Raw genomic sequence first — 21,320 nt, forward strand, 5'->3', positions numbered from 1 at the left:
CTTTCTTTCTTACTACATTTTTACTCCTCTCCATCTGCAGAATGTAGCCTCCCTAGTCTTGCCATGAGGAGCAGTCAAGCAAGCCTGTAATTGAATCATTGGGTGGCTTCTTGCCTGTGAAAGTTAGAAGTTTGTACACATGGCGTGGCAGATCCTCCCTCACTCCCTCCCATCAGTTCCTGCACTTCCTGATTGAAGCTTGTGATGTATTGATAGAGAGAGAGAGAGAGAGAGAGAGATGGAGATAGAAAAAAAGGAGGATGGAGATCAAACATACGCATGAAACGTTTTATTTCATTTCTACCTCATTTGATGAATCCTCCATTCTGATTGGTCAGAGGTGCACTAAACAGATTTTGCTATACTGCGTGGCAATCATCTAGCGGTTTTTCAAGATGTGCGTAAGCGTATCCTGCAGGCATATCTACGTGTATATATCCGTATTGTTGCTTATTATGAATTGTGCGCGTATCTATTTTTCTGCATTGTGAAATGATCCAATTCTGCTTTCTCTGACCCGTGGCATGACAGCTTCATTCTAATGCCTTAATTTAGCATAAATATCTTAAAATTAAGTGGGATGTGGTATATAAAACAAATATTGAATGCTTTCTTTCAGGCCATGGTTAAAACTATTTGCCAATGTCTGTCGAGGCAGTCAATATCTGTATATTGTATGATACATATATATATATATATATATATATATATATAGAGAGAGAGAGAGAGAGAGAGAGAGAGAGAGAGATTTAGATACAGATGGATGGAAAAAAAAGTACCTTACAAGTACCTTGCAAATACTCAGAACCTGGTAAGCCTTCTTCTTATACCTATGAAGTTGAATTTATTGGGGGGGGGGGATAGTTTCATTAAAAAAAATACCAGTCAAATTGTTGGTTCTACTTAATATTTATTGATTTCACTTGAAATACATGATCTTGTAGAGGCCATGTGAGCTTGTGTTTACAGCAAACACTCACTAAGCAAAATTAAAGTATGACAACAGCACATAGTACCTTGACATACACAAAAGCTTCTTCTGTAATAAACAATAAAAGGTCTTATGAATGCTGTCCAATACTTTTTGCATTGAATCCTGTTAAAGTTCTATATTGCCTTCACTGCACTACAACTCTGCTGTGTGTTCAGATTGACGCAAACAAGAGCAAATAGGAACAATAACATCAAAATTTCTCTAAAATCATGGAAAGTTATGGAATTTTCATGAATGGGCACTGTTTGTCCCAATTACATGTACGGTACATGTAATGCCAAGTAGAAGGGCAATGGTTTTCAGTGTCTAATAACTTACCCATTGAGGAGTAGTTTGTTAATCCCTTCATTGTGGTTACAGGGTTTTACATCCTGCTTTTTGTCCCATTCATTGAACAGAGTGCCCCTGTACAGGATGGAGCACTTGAAAAGACCCTGAACTTCAAAGCCTCTGTTCTCCTCAAAGACTTTACCAGAGGTTGCACTCTCTCTCCATTATGTAGATGGATTAAGAAATACAATCTGTATTGAGTTAAATGTCAAAATTAAACCTGAGAATCTCCTAATTCAGAAACTGCCCTTCCTTACAGTTAAATTTCACGTCTTGCGACTTTTTGGAGGTTTTGTGATGCAGGGTCAGATGTGCTCTGCATGTGGTGCTTACTATTCCGGAGCTCTCTAAACATGGGTAACTGTTTACACAGGAGTTAAAGCACTCCACTCTTGGAGTACTCTAAATGACTTGAATAAATGGGGTATATAAATGATTTTTTGAGAGATCCAGTTGGGTAGCTGTGGAATATAGGCATCAGAGCATTAACTATGAATATGGTTACAGTCTGTCGTACAGATTGTATACATGGAATTGGTTTTCAGCTGATGTGACTAGTTTGGCATTACAAGGGAGTCTGTTGTTATCTGTAGTGTATTGTCCAAAAATATTTCAAAATGTCATTTTCACTCCTATAACATACCGGTACAAGAGACTGAATAACCCTGCTCCTCGACATCACAATGGCGTCAGAAAACATGTGATTAGTGCTTCATTAGTGTACTAAAAAGTACAATTGCTAACCTTTTCTGTTTTCCACTAGAATTTATTGCAGCTTTTGAGAAGACATAATGCATCACTTTGCTTGTACTCTCTGGAGACTCCGCTTTACTTTTATAGTATCAAATTCAACTTTGGCATTCTATTCTAGATGCCCTTTTGCCAAGGCGTGATTAACATGTACAGTATCTCTTCAGTAAAAAAATATTCTGACATCACACTCTACTAGTGAATGTGTGAATGGCACCAAAAAGTGAACAGAGAAAGAGAAGGGAAAAATGAATAAAGCCTCGTTATTTCACAGGAAGAAATAAAAAGTATATGTCAAGTAAGAATTTGTATGCAGGATAGAGTCCACAAGCCTGAATCAATATGGCTGCCATTACTATCACTTGTTCTACCAAGTGTTATAACCACCACTACATCTATTTCTTCCCTTAACTACCACTATTCCTGCCACTGTATATTTCTACTTGTGCTACTGTTTCAAGAACTAGCATATTGTCGTCTTCTATGTTTTCCCTTGTCACTTTTTTATGTTATTTCATTATCATCACCACCCCCATTTAAATTCGAATTTGTGCCCACTGCTTAAAAGCTGGTCGACGAGGAAAGATTGAATAAATCTTTAGCAATGCCTCCGAAACCTATACAGAAGAGTTCATCATTGTAACAGGTTTGTGTAAAAAGTATTCTCCCATGTAAAGTCCCCTTCACAAGAGACAGAGAATTCAGGTGGTGTTGATGATTGAATGGTAGGAACATACTGTAGAAAGAATGATACATCAAGAATATCATCACGTATGCAAAGTTGTTACGGCAATTTCGAAAGAGGGAGGAAGGCCGAAAAATGAGAATTTCCTACGGTCCGCTGGGAGCGGACCGCCTCACATCCAAGTGCGGCAATGAAGTCGGAGGGGGTTTGGCAATTCAAATCGGCAAGATAGGAGGTCGGGATGCAAATCTTGAGAGCCGCACCGTTCTCGGTGGCGGTAATATGACCACCCATCACTCACGGAGCCAGGCCTGCCGTGCCGTGTTCGTTGGAGCGGCAACAGAACGTGACCTTCTCTACCCGCGGTTGCACACATGCCGGCACTCCCTGCGAAGCTGCGTGTGCCGCGTGCCTGGGTGTACCTGCCATCGATCGTTTCACGAAGAAGATCACACGCACTTGCTCTCATCCAAGGTTTTTGCTCTTCTGTTTTTGTTTCTGATGATAGTGTAGAAAGCCAAACCAAAATCTTCATATTATTAGAATGTATGAATGCATGATGCAGTGGTTTTTTTTTTTCACCTTTCTTTTAATGCCTGGTATTCAGAAGTATACTTTTCCATTCCAAAGGTTTTTAATCTCAGTTGTAGCAAATTTTACAAATTATTGTATGTGGAGATGTTTATACTCACCCAGATCTGAAAAAAACAAAACAAAAACAAAAACCAGCAACAACTCTCCCTTTATCTGATCAGTCAAAGTATCACTTTCATTTTTCATGTGAAGATGACATACATTGTAATCTTTATTTGCAAGGTTCCTTTCATCATGTATGCATAAACCGTTATCCAAAACTGAATGTCATCATTAGTGCATTATCTTCCTTCCCCCCCCCCCCCCCCAATGCCTCTGATGTGAAATTGTCCTTTAATGAATATATTTGTGATTTACGATCGTTTGTGTGACTCCTTTCTGTCTAATAAGTGAGTTCGGTACAACGTAATCACTGAAAAATTAAAACCCAAGCAACTCAACCACATAAAGTGCATCTGTACTATGGTATGAAGTAGCTCAGGAGGTAGTTTGGAGCACACTCCATTACACTGCAATAATCAGTGCAGATGTCAAGGGCTTACTGAATGCCATCTAGACTCAGTTAGTACCTTTTATTTTAGATATGAGGTGACCTTCACCTTTTTCACCCACTTTCTCATGAAGAAACAGCCCCAGATAAGTGCTGACGGACCAATGCCCAGCTATTGAGTTGCACTCAAAAGATGATGTGACCCTAAATGATGATTAGGCCAGGATGAGCTTAACCCATCGAGGATGGACTGATTTTGCTTCAACAGGCATTTCCCATACACTCCTGCCCAAGTATACTCGGGACTCGTCCTCAACGGGTTAAATGTAAACTGAGCAAAGCTTGACATGGGGATGTTTTTGCTGTTATTTTTGCCGCTGTCCATGCAGTGACATAATGCTACACTTGTGGAAATAATGAATGATAAATACATTCAGCTCATTCATAACCCGAGAACACTTCTGCCATTGGCTGGCTTCCTCTTGCATTTTGATTTTGTGTGCTAGTTTGATGGTTCAAACATGGTAATAGCATTTTACGTAATGAGATTAGATAGCAATAAAATTAGATAGCAGTAAAATAGTAATAACATTTTATGGCATAGACAGAGAAAAGGCTTTTAATTTCCATGGACTAAAACTACTCTTATTCCATTCAAGCTGTTCGTGATATTTGTTGGGATGGGTGTAGAAATGGAGACAATACTGCCGAGGCATGGAGTAGCAAAATTTACACTTTCATGAAATTTGAAGTGTATGAAATAGTTGTAAGAAATAGTTTCAATGCTTTGGTGAGAATATTTGGCTGGTATGAAAAACAACAGCATTCATGGGAATGCTTAATGCCTTGTGCTGACAAATTTGTGTTTCATTCCATGTGGACAAATTTTTCAGTTTTGGACCAAATGCATTTAAATGGTTCCTGCGTTTGATGTTTGTGCAAGAATACTCGGGGCTCATGAGCAGTGACTGCACTATCTATTTATTGTGCCTTCTAATTCCATGCATCTTATCCCCCCTCTCTCCCTGTCTTTTCCTTGATGCCTGTCCCTGCGGACCACCATCATGTTTTCGGGGCACTTATCGCATCAATAATCAAATTGCCCCTATTTAATTCAACTACGATATTTGCGCAAGACTCGCAAATGTCAATTTTGTACAGAGCTGCAGTATCTCTCCCCTCCCCCCCCCCCTCGTCTGCTGCTTGTCTTGTTCTTCTTCTTCTTCCCCTTTTTCTTTCTACCCCCCGGCCGAGGCATTGGGCTTCCTGATGCAATGTTTTTAGCAAGAGTCCCACAAGGCAATTTTCCCTTTTCAGCTATCTGCCTTTTTTCCCCCTCCTGTCTTTCACTTGTATCACTACCGAGTACTCAAAATAATGGTGAAATGAGAACATTGTTGAGCTCTTTTCCTCAATAAATTTACCCAAGTATTATGAAATATTATTAAGGACAGGTCATCATTTGTTAGGATCATATTTCTTGTGAGGAAATAATGTGAGGGAGGGGGTAAAAATTAAAGCAAACAGTACCCATGCTTCAGTAAACCCAATTCCCATACCCACCCCATTATTGCACAAGCATAATTTCAGCCTAAACGAAAGAGGAAGCTGAGAAGAAGCGCAAGAAGGGCAGAAGAGAATTGATGAGCATAAATTAAACCAGTGATGTCATAACCCATGACAGAGATGCATGTATGCTGCAGGAGAGAGAGAGAGGGTAAGGGGGGGGGGGGAGATGCCTTTGCTACTGCTATGAAGAAAAAGAAGGGGGAAGATCTCAACTGTTCATTTTCATTGAGTGGATTTTTTTTTTTTTTTTTGCGTTCAACTCCTTTCATTGTAGCCTACTTTTATGAAGTCTTGTCAAACATGACAACAATATGAGAATGTTATAATGATGTGATGGAGAGCAATTGGACAAATTATATGTACTTTGTTAAATGATAAACTGATATATTGGCCATTGCCTGGCTTAACCCTTTATGTGCCCAGGTACTTAGTTTTAACCTGTTGAGGACGGGCTAATTTTGCTACAACGCACACTTCCCGTACAAACCTGCCAGAGTATACTTGGGACTGGGTGGGTGAATTGCCAAGCTCTTAAATCAGCATTCAATAATCCATCCAAACTTGACTTGACCTAGTTGTAAAGTTAGCAAGCCTAATCACATGGTAATAATGTTCCTCGGTCCAACAGGAAGGCCATGATGGACAATGGGGATTAGGGGATTAGATAATCGCCATTCATTGACAAATAGGTACCAGACTTTGGTGATTTGCTGAACAAGGAACAATATGGGTTTAAGGGCGATGGCAGAAAATGGGTCTTAAGGAGTCGTTATACAAAGTACATGGAAATGCCAATTATAGAGGAACCATGCAAGATTTGTATCAACAGCACTTGATTTGTAAGCATACCCATACATCTGCCATGCAGTGGTGTCAGCAGCATATGTGTATATGCAGTTGTATTGGTAGATATTTCCAGGTTGTCCTGAGGTCATCCAATAAAATAATTAGTGATGACATATAAACTTGATTCAAGTATAACATGTGGCAGAACAGTGAATTTCAGTGATATGTGGGAAGGTGTTCTAAAGGTCAAAAGTAATATATTTAAAACTTTGAGTGTACCACGTATAAAGTAGTACTTCAAATGAGTGATGAGATTCAAATAGTAGTTGTAAAAGAATGGACTCACATATTACCACTGATTAGATTTTCGGACTGCTGCCACGGCTAGGGGTCAATTGGAGGGTCAAATGCCAGGTGAAATCATTTGCAAGTGGAGAAAAGTGAATCTGTTCACTGATTGAAATGATATGTCAAGAGAAGCTGAAGGTTAAATGAAAACTGGTGGTTTTTTGCGTCGACTTGCAGTGTGTGCGTAATGAATTTACTGCTGATGTTGCGTCCTCGACAACCATCACAGAATGGGAACAGAATATCGGCTCTTTCTGAGTCTGACGCGCATAAAGCAAAGTTTAGCATCCGGTCAGTCTCTTTCACGAGGGAAGGAAGCAAATGTAAGAAGCGACTCGTATTTCCACAGGGGAAAAAAAAAAGAAACATTGCAGAGTGCCCTCGATTGGCTCGTGAGGATGTTGTGAATCCGCAGGCCGATCTGGATGGTCGGTGGTGCAGAGCCAAGATGCAACATGATCTGGAGTCTTCTTCCACACACTTGAGCGTTCCTGTATGGCAGTGTGCTTCTTTCTTCTTTTTCTTTTTCTGGAGCTGTTCACAAAAAGTGTGAGAAACATTGTGAGGTGTCATTTCTGCTGCCCTGGTTCCCATACGGCAGCGGTAATCAGAGTTCCTGCGAGGGCATTTTGACTATTTTTAGCAGCGGAGCGGCAAACGTAAACCAAACTTATTCATTTTAGTTTTTTTTTTTTAAGTTGTTTGGTTGACCACAGAGAATTCTAAGGAACAACATTCTATCCTTTCCTTCCTTCTCTATTTATATGTACATATTTCTATTATCATGTCTGCATACTTAGAAATTTAGAATTGGTTTGTATGATTATCTCTGTCCCTCTGAACTTCAATTTTGTTTCTCTTTGTGCAGTGGTGTGAGGTGAGGGGATTTTTGTTTTGGTGTAGATGAGGATTTACGGCACGCATAATGTATGATATTCATCTTACAGAACAAGAGTTTGATGATTTTTTTTTTGATTTTTTTTTTTTACATATTCATGGGATTTGTGGTATCCATATCCTACAGAGCAATGTTAGGTTGTGGGTGTGAGAGCCTGTGTCACTTTCAAGTGAAATTCACATAATTGAAAATTGAAAAACACATCATGAACAGGAATTCTTTATTAATGCAAGGCCTGCAGATTTCTGAAGGTGCATGTAAGAGGGGGTAGGATGTGGTATGATAAATGAATTTAGTGGCTGCTGCCAGAAGCAGAATCAAGGTAATCTGTTATTGATCATGTGATTTCTTTACATCATATCATATCATATCATATCATATATCATATATCATATATCATATATCATATATCATATATCATATATCATATCATATCATATCATATCATATCATATCATATCATATATCATATCATATCATATCATATCATATCATATCATATCATATCATATATCATGTCATGTCATGTCATGTCATGTCATGTCATGTCATGTCAGGTCATGTCATGTCATGTCATGTCATGTCATGTCATGTCATATCATATATCATATCATATATCATATCATATATCATATCATATCATCAAATATATCATATCATATCAAATCACATCATATATCATATATCACCTCACAGGGCTTGCGGAGCCCTGGAAGTAGCACCAGAAAGAAAAATGCAGTGAAGCTTTTGCCAATTTTTTGTTTTTGTTTTTGTTTTTTGCTTGTCAGCTGATGAAACCCCCCCCCCCCCCCCCCGGAAGTAGAATCAGAAATATAAACTGCCCCCCTCCCCCACTTTAATGACGTGACGAGGGCCGTGTATTGTTACTCTAGTCCTAAAGTGGCCTTCCATTGAAGACCTTCTTTTCCTGCATAGATATACCAGACAAGCACAAATACAAGCAGGAAATGAAAAGTTCTATTTCTGACTAAATTAAGTGCGTTTTAAGATGTAGTTTCTGGGAAAAAAGGCTTGTGTCCTTCTGTTGTCAGCCTTTGCCCACTCAGATGGACTTCAGCTGATGTTTGGAAGAATTATAAATCAGAGAGGCAGCCACCTTTAAAGACTGCCACGAGTCTCCCCCCACTCATTAGGAAGCTTTGTAGCTAACGGAGAGGGACAGTGGTTGTGGTCTAGACCTTGGAAGTTAATGAGCAAGTGTTGAAGAAACTGTTAGCTCATAAACACTATGTTCATGAACACATGTGCACAGGTACATGTAACCCAGGAATGAGCAAGGGGTGTTGGAAAGAGAGAAGGGCAGATTTTCATATAGAGTTGGCAAAGTGATTTTGAACAATGGAAGAGTGTGCTTTTAGCATATTGTGATGATAAAAAAAGTGTTGCAACTGTTCTCTGTGTGTGTGTGTGTCCTTGTGTGTCACCTGTGGGCTTGTGTGTTTAAGTGTTTGTGTGTATTGTGTGTGTATGTGTGTGTCTGTGTCTGTGTAGTGATGTGTGGATCATAAAGTGAAGGTTTCCTTACCTTTATACTCAAGCATGTGATCATGTGTGTGTGTGTGTGTGTGTGTGTGTGTGTGTACCATATTTTTATGTGAAAATGTTTTAAGTTTTAATATGCCCTTTTCTACTGATTGTAGTTTGAAGCTACAATACTGCATTCCCTTGCAAGAAGGCATGGCTAATACTTTCAGCCATGCCATGTATGTCAAGTTGAAGACTTCAAATTGAGTGAATCAAGTAAATTAAGTGTATTGTTGCTATGCTTTCCATATGTCTTCTTAGTCACTGTTTTTTGATGGAATTTAGCTGGAATAAAAGTCAATTTGGGGATATTGTTTTTAGGAGATAGTTCTTTTATACTGCTAGATAACAAAAGCAGCAGAAAAAAAAAAATTCTTCTGCAGGTGTCATGCAAATGGTAACCACATACGTTGCGTATAACATGCAAATACTGACCACATAACAACTGAAAGCAGGGCTCGATGTCCCTCCAGAGAGTGAAGTTTTCTCTCAGGTGGGATAAGGTCATGGAATTGTAATCCCTGCTCACAGAAGTGCTGCGGTCCCTGGGACACTCCCAGGTACCTCTAATCTCGCCCATTTCTCCCTGTTCAGCAGATGTTATGTACTGGGTGGGACCTCCGGGGTGAAAAAAGTAATGGTTTGCCAGGTTACCCCAGGCAACCACGAATGCACGGCTGTAATACTCCTGTTGCCTGATAGGAAACCCAATGCAATGTTCTGTGGTATGCAAAAACAAAAACACCCACCTGCATTTCGACATGCAGTACACATCTGTAATTCGCTGATGTAGCCAGAATGTTGTGTACACTTTGTCTTCCTTACCAATGTAGTATCATACTGGACGATGCATAAGACATTTTATATATCATTTTCTCTTTGTTTTGTTTCTTTGTTCTGTTTTCTCTGTGAGTCTCCACCCCCTTTATGGGGAGGTTAGCAAATATACATTTCGGTTTCTGGTACTCACCATCTAGAATGGGTAGACTCTGGTTACCACAAAAGAAAAAAAAAAGATCAAAATGATTGAGTATTGTCTGCTATGAGTCTAGCCTGGCTTTCAGGCTTTTAATTCTTTTCCTTTCCCTGTGTCACCTACTCTGCTTTGATCATTAAAGGTACTGTTTACCATGGGGAGCAGCGATTTAAAAAATGTCTGAGTTATGACTTTAGATGCATATTTGTCGGTCATTTGTATCACAAAACATTCTACTGTATAAACATTTTGCAATAAAGCCAAAAACATAAGGAGATGTCACTATTTTCTCACTAAGCCATAACTGTTGACGGTTTAGTCCAGAAACAATTTTATTATAACTATTGTTCACATTCTTTATATTTAACAATATTTGACATTTATTATACTGATTATTTTTTATTATTATTATTATTTTTTTTTACATTGGTTGTTTCTAGCCCTCGCTAACATTTTACAACTATTTTGAAGCACTAAAGCTGGGTTTTTGTTCCGTCTGCAAATGGTAAATAATGTCGTTAACTGTATCAGGCTTGGAAGAGACTATCTCCCCCTAATATGCCATTTGTCAAGCGCCAATTTGTATGTTCACTCATGATTATGGAGCCTTGTCTCGCTTCAGGAGTAACATACAAAGTGCAGCTTGAAATGGTGAATGTTTGTTTCTGTATCCGTTGCCAAGAGATACACTGTATAGTCTATACAGCCTTGGAAGCTACATGTATGCTTTTCCAACTTATGGGTATGGGGTGCTGATAGAGAAAATTTGAGGTTATCTTTAGCCATTAAACTGATGTCTGAAATGGTTATCATACTTGTGATATTCATTATTATTATTTTTTTTTTAAATAAAGACTGATCTGTTATGTTTGGATATAATTTCACAAAATCCTTGAAAGCACATACTCTGGCCTCCCTCACTCATGAGATCCACGCCTGAATTTCCTGCAGCATTGCCTATCAATTGATTTCAACTTGTAACTCTGCTGCTGTAATATCTCACAATTCTCTGTACTCATGGAGAGTGAGATTCAATACAAGAGTTGCTTATTGTATTTTTTGTTGCTTTTTTGTGGGGGGGGGGGAAGGGAATGGGAATATAAGATATTGATCAAGCTGTCATAGAAAATCAGTGTCCCAAATGTGAATGTCAGCATGCAGTGAGGTGGTGCCGATGATTGTATCCAGTTGAGATTGTTGTTTGCATCTATAAGCAGTGTATCGACTTGTATTGATTTACAAGGAGCTGTTTATGGTTCAGTGGACAAGACCAAAGACTAGCAATCACAAGGTCCCTGGTTCAAGTCCCCTGGAAATAGCGTTTGTGCCACTAGGCAAGGCGCATTGTCCTCCCTTTGCCTACATTGTTCTTTAAAGGGAACTGAAAGCTGTTGATTGCACCCATTCCCTATTCCCATTGCCATTTCCACCCCTAAACCATTGGTTCCCCTTTCGCTGGCTTTTAAGTTTCAGTTTTAGTTTCAGTTTAATTTATTTGTTCACTTGTTCAAGTTAGAGAAAATGATAATAGATTTAGAACAATTTAACTATGAAAGTGATGAAATCGGAGATATCTAATCCTTTTCATAACATGATATAGACATACAGGTACATTAACCTGTTGAGGGCGGACTGATTTTGCTACAACATGCATTTTCTGTAGACACCTGCCCGAGTACACTCGGGACTTGTCCTCAACAGGTTAAAAAAATAGTATGCATGTGTGAACATTTACATATTTCGAGGTACAAGTGGAGGAGACTGACATCAATAAGCATTCACTGATTCATTGTTAGTGATCGCATAAAACAAATCAACCCAAATCAAAGTCTCCATGATAATGACAAATGTAGTGAATGATCATCACATAATCACTGTAGTGCTATTACTTTTTGTTTTGCAGTGCTCTAATAGTAGTCATTTCTCTTTCAGTGACACCCAAACAGCATACATGTATTTGACTTTCCCTTTCTGTGCCAGGGACTTTGGGCAGTATGTACAGTTTGTCCCCCAAAAATTACAATCAGATTTTCGCATTGATAACACCTAATATGATTAAACTGTCTAAATGCTACTTCAGAGTCTTAAAATACAACATCTTAGCTCTATTTTGCAGAAAATCCCATTCACTTTTGTTCGGCGGTCACAGAGAAATGTGGATTGTTGTTAAGCATGTCATGAGTCTGATTCTCCCAAGTCTGGCACTTCGATGATCTTGTGTGTGAATACAATAGACAGAACTTGGAGGGAAGAGATTCCTGTCATCCTCTACAAAATTCCTCATTTCTCTTTGACCACTGAAGCAAATCGAAAAGGGTTTTCTGTAAGATGTGGGCAATGAGTTATAGTTTCATACCCTGAATTTAAATTCAGATTGATTCACTATTTTTAAAGCTATCATTGCGGAGGGTCCCGTTGTAATTTTTTTTTTGACATACGGTACAATGCCATTGGGTTTTCTGTGCCAATCAGTACTCAAAGCATACAAGGAGTTAAGTGCTGCAGTCTCCATAAGGAGGAAATAAACAAAAAACAAAATGTGTATATGGATGGAATGGGAAACAGATACCCTGAAATCTCCATTTTACATTTTAATCAATTTAGAAATGAATGTGTTTACACCAACAGTGACATTGCATTTCTCCTCAATTATGTGATTTATGGCATTGTCAGTAGAGCTAGGTCTCCCATCCATCATGAGTCTGTGAATATCCTTTTTGAAGACAAAACAGAACAAAGTATTTTTAAGGAAAAAGATGTTTGCCTTTCAGGGCAGCACTACCTGTTTTGTGTGTGGTTGTATCTTTCTTCCCTGATTTTGTGTTTGTCAGACTTAGCACCATGATGCCATTTGTTTTACCATGTGTGTTGGATGTTTGATTATATCAGAAAACTACCATGGAAAATTATTAAGAAGACTCAATAAAAAATTGTTTTAGTATGCTCACAAAGTCATGTTGTGCCAAAATTTGAGGAAGTGATGTAAGATATTGAGCTGAAAACAAAAAACAAAAAAATTCTGATGTGTCCCTAATTTCCTTTGTATTGTAGCAGTCCCCCAAATTTGTGGAAATGAGATTAGATATATAACATACAGTTCAAAACTAAACAAAAACTTCCATGGTCAAGTAGTAGTTTTCACAAACCTCCACCTATGTTATTGGCTAGAAAAATAAAGGTTAGCATGTTGTTTTCCTTCCTTCATTAACTTTTGGCTTCAGGGATTAATAATGCTACCAGTATAATTACATGTATGTCTTAATTCATCGTGTCAGGCACATCTTATGAGAATTAACCCCAACATACCTTCAGTGCCCAACATCAGATGGTGAATACTTATTTAAAGCTAAAACATAGTTCTCAAAAGGGCTCAAAACTCATCTTCCACCATTTGGAAGTTGCTTGCAGTGCATCTAAACGATCTACCAAGAAAGAATCTTACCTGGCTGACAAGATTTGCCTGGATAATGGGTTGTTTAGGAGTATTTTTAAATCAGAAGTAAAGAATAATTTTTGATTGTATGTATGCAACTTTTCTTCCACAATCATAATTTTCCAATAAGCTGCATGTGATTAAGTCTTGCACAGAAGATCAGTGGATGCTATTGTGGCCTGGTTTGTCGATTATTGACAATCAATTACGAAAAATCACGTAGCAACCAAGATCAAGGAAAGCTCCAAGATGGAAGATCTTGCGGCAAACCTTTTTGGCTAATATTTCTCATTTTCACCATTACCCAATTGAAATAATGTTATCACAGCATTATTTCACACATTTCTAATGCATACATGCACATTTTGGAGCAATGATTGACAGTCCTGCAGGCATATGAGAACTATGTTTCCACTTCAAAGTTGAAATATGTTTTTAACGACTCTTTCCTGTGGTCAGTGTTGAACGAACAGAAACTGCTTAGCACCTGGCAGTTTTAATATATGTTTGAATGACTTGCATATTATTTTGTATGACATTCCACCAACAGCAGAAGACTGCAGTCTAAAAAAAAAGGGGGGAGAGTAGGATTGGAAAAAGAGAAATATTACAGGATGCACAGCGATTCAAATGACAGTGAAAGTGTGGTGTAGGGGAGGCGGAGGAGGTTTGCGGAATGGCAGACGGCCGAACGATGTCCAGCACTTGATCACACCAGTTGGCCCGGTCCACAGGGGACGATCGCCTCATAGCTAATGACACCTCAACTACCGGTCGTGTGGCTACCAAGAAAGATGCGGTTTTTACGCGTCGCCAGTGAGGTACTGCATCACCAAGATACCAACACTTCAGTGGCGATTGGTGTCAATGTCACCCATGGGGGCTAGTGTTTGACTTATCTGCGGCCGTCTCGGCACTATCATCTTTCTCCGAGCCCCCATCATTTGCAAACTTGCTCGAAAAGACATCAGAACCACAAGTAGGGAAATCCATTCTGTGTGTGTGGGTTATGTCCCGGATGTGCAATGCTATGACTTTTGCTTTTGTTGACCTTGTCGTTCTGGTAATACAAGTGTCAATGTGCTTTTGATAACAAGTCTTGAAGGCTAATCGATAACTGTACACTTTCATTTGCTTTACATGCCCATTTTTTTCAAATATTACCTAAATAAGAGGGATTAACATCTCAGCAGCTGTGAGATACTTTAAGAAAAAGAGAAAAGAACAGATATTATGGCTTGTAACAATCTTTGAGTTCTTTTCCACAAAAGAATGCCATCTGCATTTTCTGGAGGTGCCTTTTGATTTTTTGGGGGCAATATGTTCACATCTTGAGTAGCAAGTCACTAGTCACTGTACTACAGACCATGGGCTTTTTCTTCACTCCAGTTTCAATGCGCTCAATAGAGGGTTTGGGACGAGCATTTATTCATGTAAGTAATGCTTACTGTGCCTTGTTCACTGATTGGCACACACTCTTCGGCGCTTTCTTCTGCGATTGTCGGAGATGTCTGGGAACTAATTGTTAATCAATAGAGATTAGCTAATCCCTATAAGCCCTTTTGTGTCACCATGGTCTTCCTATTGGACTGAGGCGTATTGATATACCTGAAAAAGCTTGCTTACTTAACAAGAGGTTCAAGTTTGGATGAATTACTGAATGCTGATCAGTGAAAAAGCTGGGCAAGTTATGCCAAGTCCCTGGGTACGCGAAGGACCAAACAATTCTGCACTTTTTTTTTTGGTAATATGTGACCGCGCATCATAAAACCAACAAAACAATCGCACTCACTGATTTTGTGTGGGGACTTGAAATAGATGAAATGGGTCAACCTAATCAATCTTGAGTTTTTCATATTTTCTTAAGGAGAACACTTCTTCTACATTGTAAAGTTTGGGATCATAAAATGAATGGAAAATGTGTTTTTAGCAGTTTTTCTAGAACAGTCTTCTTGTAGAATAGTGTAATTAGGTGTGTCTTAGAGTCCCCTTTCCACTTCTTTAAAAAACTCTTTAGATACTATTCACTTTCAACTCCAATAACTTATGAAAGGGTAATGCTACTGCTTGGAAAGTTTGTATTAGTCATGGATAGAATGTGTTGATAGAGCATGGTCAATGTCAGCTTAATCTGGTAATCCCTTCATTGTTGTTGCTGTGAGGTTTTACGTCCTGTTTTTTTTTTTGTTTGTTTGTTTGTTTTTTTTTTTGGGGGGGGGGGGTCCCATTCATGGCACAGAACATGGCTTTGCACACTTGAATAGACCCTTTTACTTCAGAGCCTCTTTCCTCTGTACACACATTTCCAGAATGTGTGCTTTCTTTCTAATATTTAGATAGGTTAGGAGAGTCCCTTTGAAGTGAGTTTTATATCATTTTAAAGCTTAAAGTCTGCTCTTTCAAAATCTGCTCTTAGCTAAAAATTCATGTCTGGCGACTTTTGTGTTGATTTTGTGATGCAGGGTCATATATATACAGGTTGCATTAGGTAAAATATTTTGTTCATAGCTCTCCAGGCGATGTCCAATCACTGGAGAAAATATTTGGGCATCAGTAGGTCACGTGACTGTCCCTATTCTGCGAATATCCAAGCATGAAGGTTGTAAGAATCATCCCCGTCCTTTTTGCGTCCCGTGCCTGTTTTATGCAACACAAGAGGGTGAAGTGGTCAGTCATGCATGCGCACCTACTGACCGAAAAATCCAATAGTTCCGACGGCATGCAAACGGGGAGGGTCTGTTTTTATGAGTTTTTCTTCCAGTGTGAGCGGAGATGAAAAAACACATTTTGTGTTCCTTTCCTTGCTTCTTTATTGTTGTTGTTGTTGTTGTTGGTTTGTTTTTTTTTTTGGGGGGGGGGTGTAAGTGGAACCACAGTTAAGCATTTCTTGTTTTCATTAAACAGATTTCTTGCATTGATTAGTCACCTTCTGCTTTTTTTTCCTCTGCCTGTCTATCTTAAGCACAGAGATTATCGTGGATGTCCCAATGAATTAATGTAGTTCTTCTTTTTTTCTTAAATTGAGCACAATGACTGAAATCACTGTCATAGCTAATAAATGGTATCCATACCTGTTGTCTCATTAAAAAAAAAAATTCAAACTCATGTAATAATGTTATATGGATGAATCAATCACCCATTCATGGTAGCAGGTATTTTTGGTACGACCTCCCAATTCCTTTTTGCTTTCACAAAAAGTGTTATTTTTTGTCTAAGTAACATCTATGCTATTTCATCGTGGCTAACACAGAACTTTCTTTAATGAAGTTATTTCTTGTATCTTATATGCGGAAGAGCTACTTTCCAAAAGAAACTTTAGTTTCATCTTTAAAAGATGCGTGTGTTTTGTTGTTGTTATTTTGTTTTTCTTAGGGGATTCTTATTTACCACTTATTGACATGGGATTCTGTCTGATTCATATCATTGTGCATTGCTTTCTCACAATTGTGGTCTAATCGTGCTACCGGTGAAGTCACCAAATTTTACACAGCCGCTGCCCTGTTTTTTAAAGGGCGATTTACCTTCTGCTCCGGAGAGCCAGGAGTGTGTTTGGTAATCAAACATGTTGCCACCACCACTACGAGTCTGGGTGCCGGAGGGGACATTTCTTATTGCAAGGAGCGCTTGACATTTGCCAGCAACCTCTCATCTGCATGGGGGAGTGTGCATTTCAGCACATTTTGGTATTCAGCTTCACATTATGTAATTCACCTTTCCATCCTGTCTTTTTTTACTCGAACATACCCTTCCTTGCCCTCTTCGCACATTATTCCCCCCTCTTTCCCCCCCCCCCCACCCGCATTCAATCACCTATTCCATTAAGCGCTTTCCTATACCAGCATACCAAGTAGAGGACATCTCCATATAAACTAAGCCCATCATTTACCCCTTATTGATGCCTGCAAACTGCTGTCTAAAAGAAAAAAAAAAAATTCTCAATGTGCATAATCAAATCAGATTGTCGTTCTGGTTTCTGAGTGAAAAGCACTCCCACCTTGCATTTTGGATTTTGCATAAAATGTGTGCTTGGAGGCAATTTCATTCCTAGAAATGTCAAATATTTGGTCAATAGAAGTTCATTCTTTTTTCAATGTGACATCAGTAGAATTGCTGGATAATTCATGGTTGTGCATGTCTGTACGTAAATTAGTATCAAAATCATCAAATATCTTCATTTATTTTTTTATCATAATGAGTTGATTTGTATATTAGAAAGAAATTCATAATTGTTTGGTTCAATTTGTTAACACTGTATTCAAAGTGATTTTGAAAATTTATGTTTGCATTGTATGGAATCAGATATCAGAGCACACAGTGTTTTGAGAGCCCTCCACAGAGCTATCCTGGTCTCGTGCAAGTGATGTGTAGCTATTTTATGCCAGAATAGCTTGAATAGAAACTTCCTGTAGCAAGAGTCAATCAGGAAGCAGCATTCTGTTCACTACCATGACACTTTTCGTTTGCATCCAGCAAGAGCTGCTGTCATAAGCAACTTTTTTTTTTTTAAGGAAATGGGTTCCCGTTTTCTTTTTATTTTCTTCATTGTGATGGCTCTAAGGTCACTGTTGGACAGACTTTATGAGATTTCAGGCATTTAGACAATTAAAACATTTCGCTGATTTGATTTGGGCAAAAACCGTGAAGATTTGTTACTTTTTTTCAAAATTTAGTCAAAATATGTATTTTACCATGGTAAATTCATCTGTGGTGGACACTGAAGTCACATGCCTTGGACACAGAATATGATGGTGATCATTCAACACAGTTTACGCGTATTACAAATTCAAAATGGTCACCGACCTTTCTATAGCAGTTATTGTTGCTTGTGTGTTTGCCTTTGGACAGATATGACTAATGCACATTCACACAAGTGCGTGTGTGTGTAATATATATATCTATATTTATCTATATCTATATCTTCATCTATATATATGTTTGTGAGAGGGGTAGAAAAAGAGTAGTGTTTGTCTGTGTTTATATGTCAGTTTATAGTTTATTGATTTGGCATTTAGGAATATTTGCCAGAAAATTTGTACTACACTAGGCATTCTAAGCCTGCATATCTATGATATTTTCGTCACCTCCATTTTCTGCCATGCGGGAAGCGTGCCGGCATCTCTCATTGGCTTTATCGCAAGTAAAATCATCGCTAAGGAGGGAGAGAAAAAAAAAAGACAATGCTTCCGAAAATAGGGTTAATGGATGATGGGAGTGTGGGTATAGTTTAGACAGAAGAGAGTGTGGCTGTGGCAGCCACATCTAGAGAGAACTGCGAGAGGAGAGATAGAATGAAGGAAAAAGAAAGAAAAAAAGAAAGATGAAAAAGGGAAAAGGAGGATTCAAGGCATGATGAAGTGAGAAAGGGATGGAGGTATGAAGTTGGAGAAAGAGGTGAATGAGAGATGGATTGTGCGGAAATATAACAAGAACGAGAGAAAAAGAAGAGGTGCGATGGAGGTGGGAGAGAAATGGTGTGGGAAAAGATATGGTGTACACTGTTCGGGTCTGACGTCAGATTCAAGAAAGGGGGGAGGGGCATCTAACAGAAAAGGGGGCCTTGCTTCGGAATTGTCAGACAAAACAAGGAGAACCCTCCCCTTACCCTAAGGCAACTCTTTGCATTAGAGATGTCAATTATATCTGCTACCAGAGGAAATTGTCTGTTGTTAACTTCTTTTCTTCTCTCCTCCTCGGCTATGTTTTCTTTCTTTTTTTTTCTCTCATTTTTCCTCCCTTCTCTTTCTCTCCGATGGCTGGAGTGCTGATGTGATATTCAAATAACGACATTGGTGTGTTTTGCCGTAAACATGGAACCGCTCACTGACGGGGGGAGTGGGAGTGGAAAGAACTATCAGAGCTTGTTGATGGTTCGAACGCTTCTCCTCCCTTTTTTTTTTTTTCGTGCGGAGGAGGGCTCTATGAGTATCAGATATGACTTGCAAGGAAAGCGTGATTTTATGATATTATTTTGATGCTGTCACAGATATTGACTGACTTCAGCTGACAACCACCTTTCATGTAATTGAACAAGGCTGAAGTCTGAAAGGGAGCACCCTTTCATCAAAATTGTTTATTGAAATTAAATGATTTCAATCCATTTGTATTAGAGATCATTTGACTGCCTTCACAGTCTATGACCTTTGAAACCATTTTCATCGTAGTTTACAGAAGATTTGGGAATGGAAAAAGGGCTTATCTACATTTGTTGCTCCTCCGTACCCCAGAGAAAGTGTGTAACCGAATCAACTCTCACTGACTCGCATAAAAAAGGCTGCAACTGATTTTCATTTCATTTTAATTTTCATTTCATTTCATTTAGGGCCTTTTCCCATCAAGCCTGAAAGACTAATTGGTCTCCCACAATGAATTTGTTTGTACTATGACTTGAAACTATGAAGGATTATCATATTCAATGTAGGAATAGAGTGAAATGGAATAAAATGGCAGATTGTGAAAAGTTCAGGGTCATACTCGGCATCACGTAAGGGCAAAAGAGGGTCACAGAGAAGGAATCTTTGTTCTATTCATCGAAATCCAAGTCCCAGACAGGAGGAACAGTATTGGGCTTTGTCTGAAATGTATACTACAAACTACAAAGTGCCCGTCGCTGACTGCTTGTGTATAATTCAGCTCTTGTGAAATCGATCTGTGTGTGTCATTGGTTCGTAAATACAGTCTCAGTTGCAGCCATTATACTACGATTATCTTGAAATGGGCTTTGCACTGGAGAATTGGTCCCATAGCTGCTGGAAGTTAACCACGAGAACTGAAATTTTGTCGAGTTTCGTAGGCTTCAGTAAGAAGTCAGTGACCCAGATTTGTGAACAGGTGATTTTCATGTTGTAAGTAAAAAACAACAACTTATGTATATGTAGCCAGTGTGCTAATGATTGGGTACGACTTTGACCTTTTACAAATCCATTTTTTTTTTTTTAAAGCTTGGGAGTTTATGAGAAAGAATGAACATATGTTGGAGTCATTTTATTTTTGTTTAGCAGTGAAAGATAATCTTGATGTAAGTCGGGTCAAGGATTCTTTCAGTATTTTTCATCTGACAAAGAAAATAGATTTAGAAAGGAGGAGGAAAGGGAACTGTTTTTAAAGAATCAATGCGTGTGCTGTTCCAGTGCACAATGTTTACATGTGTGTGTGCACAACCTTTTGAATTCTGAGCAGACAAGAGGAAAGGAGCAAGCAAGAGTGAGCAGAAATCGGACAAAACAGAAATGGCAATGTTTTCACACTCGTTGCCTCCCCGCCTCGTCCCCTCCCCCACCCCTACCCCCCCCCCCCACCACCACCACCACGCTTACAGTATGATTGGCGGAAGTAAACGAAGTCCCTATGTGCACGCAAATTTTGGGCCGATTCAAAAAGGGAATTGAGTGTTTGAACTCTTAGCCACTTCTGTTCACTTAATAGCTATAGTACATGCACACAGCAAACACACATCACACACATGCACACACACCTGATACACAAGTAAATCGTACACATACTTTACAAATCTACAGTGTATGCTGGTAAAAGACTGATGACAGAATTTCTGTTTTAAAATGTCTTCTTTTTTGTGCTCCACTTTGCCTCCATGGCTGCTACTGCTATCAGGTAACTGATATTGCATATTTGTGCAAATCCAATTTTTAAATTTCCAGCTCCTCTTTTTGGAAGACATATAAAGACTCTTGTGATTTTTGCTTATTGTTATTCTTAATGTTATTTTTATCATAATTGTTATACAAATTATTATTATTGTTATTATTATTATCATTATCATCATCATTGTTGTTGTTGTAGGAAAATGTGGGTACTACACAGTAATACTCGTGGCCCAAAAGTGCTTGATGTGGGTAGAGTTCCATTAATATTGTTATAAGGATTAAGGCAGGAAAGGGAATAACTGTGAGATAAAACCTGTGGCA

General features: G+C 38.7%; 1 protein-coding gene across 1 annotated transcript in view; it reads left to right on the top strand.

The window, feature by feature from the left end:
* Nucleotides 1-21,320, top strand: part of LOC140231217 (uncharacterized) — a 209,337-nt gene that overhangs the window by 83,066 nt on the left and 104,951 nt on the right. The gene's annotated exons all lie outside the window — the stretch shown is intronic.

The sequence above is a fragment of the Diadema setosum genome, chromosome 7 (assembly GCF_964275005.1).
Source record: "Diadema setosum chromosome 7, eeDiaSeto1, whole genome shotgun sequence".
In the NCBI taxonomy this organism is placed as follows: Eukaryota; Metazoa; Echinodermata; class Echinoidea; order Diadematoida; family Diadematidae; genus Diadema; species Diadema setosum.